General features: G+C 34.6%; 1 pseudogene; it reads left to right on the top strand.

The window, feature by feature from the left end:
* The window catches only part of LOC107692635 (uncharacterized), a 19,350-nt pseudogene that overhangs the window by 6,379 nt on the left and 8,816 nt on the right, over positions 1-4,155 (top strand).

Genomic DNA, 4,155 nt, shown 5'->3' with positions numbered 1-4,155 from the left:
CACACACACACACACACACACACACACACACACACATCACGGACATGATTCGGATATGTTAAAATGTCAAAAATGACCGACATAGGAAATGAATGGGAAATACGAAAAAATACGAACTACAAATCAGCCACTGTGCAGAATAAAAGTGCACAGCAATCAAGGGGTGACTCTAAAAGATCAAGAGTGCAAAATAGACACGCACACACACACACACAGAAATAAACTGGTAAGACTGCAACAGAGCAATTTTTTTTTTTAGAATATGTGAAATAAAATTAATAAATGAAAATAAAAATTATCAGATATAAAAATACAATGTTTGATTGAAATCATAATGCAAAACCTGATATTTATCTAACCAAAAATGTCTAAACCTTGACAAAAAGTAGTCTTTTAGAATATCTAAATATATATCTAAAAGTAAAACCTAATAAAATTAAGAATTTATGTCTAAAAAACAATGGGAATCCAAAGGCCTCTGTATATATGTGTATATAGGGAACTACAGGAGTTTGCATGACATTACACAAGTTTTTTTATATATATATACCACCAGATAGCACAATTCTCACTTCAAAAAATGGATTTTAAAAGTTTTCACTCTGTTTCAACATGAAATATTGCATTTATTGAAAAATAATAAATAAATAAATAAAAATATATACATTCTAATGGAAGAAAATAGCTCATTAAAATTTTACAAATATTGCATAGTATCATAAAATCCCCTCAAAATTCTAAATAATAATCAAAAAATATTATTAAACAAAAATGTATTACACTGATTTTCCTGAAAAAAAAAAAACGTTACATTTCAAGGCTTTGGTCACTTTTGACTGCGAAGGAGCCAAGTGTGACCCCTAAACGAAGAGGCCCAGAGGGTTAATAACTAAATCCCACAGCTTCAGTACTAGCAGAGAGACGCTGCCAGGTAGAATTAATTCTACCTGAATTAACCAAGCATTCTCTCTCACTAATGCATGCATTAACTATGAATGTAATCTTTACTGTGCTACTTTATCTGTATCTGATTTAGAACGAGCAGAAATTTGTGAGAAATATAACGACCCAAAGACAAAAGAACTGATAAAAATGAGCTGTTATAGGAGCAATAGCCATGTGGGCAGCGCTGTGTCATATGCTATAGCTGTGCACAAGGTGTTTGTCACAGCTCCAGACTTATTTGTTCATTAATGACGTTATCAGCGACTAGTCGACTTCGACTCAACTTTCATCACATAAAAGTCGCCTTTTAAAAATCAGAAGTCGTTCAACCCCTAGTATATATATATATATATATATATATATATATATATAATATTCAAAGGTTTTACAATTTACAATAGTATTTAGCTATTTTAATGTTTTAAAATTCCTGTGGTGCAAAACTGAATTTTTTGGCATCATTACTTAAGTCTTCAGTGTCACATGATCCTTCAGATATCATTCTAATATGATCATTTGCTGCTCAAGAAACTTTTATTATTATTATCAATGCTGAAAACAGTTGTGCTGCTTAATATTTTGGCCTAAATTGTGATGTTTTTTTCAGGGTTCTTTGATGAACAAAAACTTTTTTTTTTTTTTTTTTTACATACTACCATTAAGTATATATACTTTAATTGAAATATTTCGTTGTTTTACATTACAGTGATGAAAATTGTATTATTGTGCTTCTGTGCTTAATTGTCATGAAAATAATGTGCAAAAATCTAATGGTCCTGAAAATAGGCTTCCTTCTCTTTAAGCAAGTGTTGAAATCTGTGTCATATTTCACCCCAAAATCAAATTAATCAGAAACCATCTGATTAATTTGATTTTGGGGTGAAATATGACACAGACATGTTCTTGACTATTTGACACTTGAGATGTCTTGTATCATTGAGTCTAAGATCACTTCTTTTATTATTATAATTTTTTTTAACTGTAACTAACTTAATTGACTTCAAATACGTCCTCACATTATTTTATTTGTTATATTTCCAGGGATAACATGGGCTTCCCAGTGGTGGAATGTTCTGCTGATGGTTCATTTACACTGTCTAAACCTCCAAACACCGGTGGGCTGGTTTCATTTGGTACAGTGGCAGAGCAATTAATTAGTGTATGAAATCGGAGACCCACAGCGTTACCTCCTGCCTGATGTCACATGTGACTTTTCCAGTGTCACCATTACTGAGATACCAGGTCAGTCGACTTTTACTGGATTGTACATGCATGATTGTTTCTGATATTCATGCAGTGGCATATTTATAGGTATAGTAATAGTGATATCTTCAAAATTGTGGAGAGATAACTTTAAGCAAGCCAAAGCTGGTTGATGACAGTACTTATCTCCAGTAGAAAGTCCTCATGCAGTGATCAGATGGTTGCTTGTTTATTATCTCTAAATGTCTGACTCCGAGACTCAGCCCATTGACTTTACACTAGTTGTCTAGGCTGGCTACCTAAGAGCCGGTTCCAGCTACACTCTTAAAAATAAAGGTGCTTCAAAAGGTTCTTCAAGCGATGCCATAGAAGAACCATTTTTGGTTCCACAAAGAACCATTCAGTCAAAGGTTCTTTAAAGAACCATCTCTTTCTTACCTTTTTGTAATCTGAAGAACCTTATTTCGCCACAAAGAACCTTTTGTGAAACAGAAAGGCTCTTCAGATGTTAAAGGTTCTTTATGGAACCATTTAGACAAAAAGGTTCTTCTATGGTATCGTGAAGCACCTTTATTTTTAAGAGTGTATCTGCTATAACCTTTGCAACCTCTTTGCAATTTAACTAATGTTATTTTCTTTGTCACAAAACAAATATTTCCTTTGTCCCCTAAACTTCCATCTCATTGCCTGTGTAATCAATAAGCTAATGTACGTACACTAGCTTGATTTGATCTGAAGTAAAACTGTTGAACATTTAAAACTCTAGGGCAAAGCTAATACCTCATAAATTCTCTGACTGGGCTTTATATGTATTTAGATGTGGATGGAGGAGCAGTGAAAGTAGATGGTGCCAAAGGATCACCTCCGTCAGCTGACTACAAGGTTGGTCAACATTTCTGCTTTGGTTGGTTGAAGTCAGTCATTTCAATTTAAGTTTAATTGCCTTTTTTTATGCAGTAATGGAAAAGTAATAAATTAGCTGCTTTTGAAAATGGTTATTGTTTATATTTTGTCTTCTTAAGGTTTGTGCCACATATATGGATGGGTTCAGGGCGACGGCAGTTTGTCCTGTTGGTGGTCTGAGAGCTGTGGAAAAAGCCAGAAGAACAGCACAAAGCATTATTAAAAGGTTGGGAGTTTATTCGGAGTGGTTTTATAGCTAAAATAGTTGATATGTAATTTGTTGTTTGCCTTAGGAATCAGCAATACAAGTTGGTATAAAGTTGATTAAGACAACTAAGATTAAATATCCTAAATAGAGGTTGTTATATACAGTGTTTAAAAAGTTTTTAAACCCCACTAGAGCTTTAATGGCTACTAAAAGTGTGCTGTATTGTGAAATTACATTATGAAATACTGTATCTGTAGGACCCAGCGAATTTTCAAACAGCTGGGTTTGGAGGACTATGCTGAAGTCAACATTCAAGTTCTGGGTGCTGAGGACACATATGGACCACATGCGGTCGATACAGTAGGCTGTCTGTTTCTGTTTTATGTTGAAAATTGTGTTTAACAATTAGTAAACTGTCAGTTTACATTTAGAACAAATAACCTGCAGCTTTTGAGGCTGTTCTTTATTGTGCAGAGTCCTCGTGAGGCTGTGGTTTGGATGGCTGTCCATCACAAGCAGAAGAAAGCGCTGGAGCTTTTCTCCAGAGAGGTGGCACCAGCGGGAACAGGCATGGGTGAGCAAAAACCTCAGCCCAGTTTTGTCCTACTCTGTTTCCAAACCACTTAAGTTAAGCTCCCCGTTCATTTAAAGCCAAAGAACATTTGAACAACTTAGGCCAATATGTAATTTCTTTCTTTCTTGCAGCTCCAGGACTCACAGCTATTGTGGGAGGACGACCAAGAATGTAAGTGTTAGTTAGCAGTTCTTTAAAGGGGTCCTATTATGCTTTTTCACTTTTTGAATTTTAGTCAGTGTGTAGTGTGTATGTTTGGGCATAAAAAAGATCTTCAAACTTGCAAATCTCAAAGTCCACTCCAAAGGGAGATATTTCGTTT

The sequence above is a fragment of the Sinocyclocheilus anshuiensis genome, unplaced genomic scaffold, assembly GCF_001515605.1.
Source record: "Sinocyclocheilus anshuiensis isolate Anshui unplaced genomic scaffold, SAMN03320099.WGS_v1.1 scaffold50, whole genome shotgun sequence".
NCBI classification, from domain to species: Eukaryota; Metazoa; Chordata; class Actinopteri; order Cypriniformes; family Cyprinidae; genus Sinocyclocheilus; species Sinocyclocheilus anshuiensis.
The sequence above is the reverse complement of the archived record's forward strand: the minus strand, read 5'-3'. Positions and strand labels throughout refer to the sequence as shown.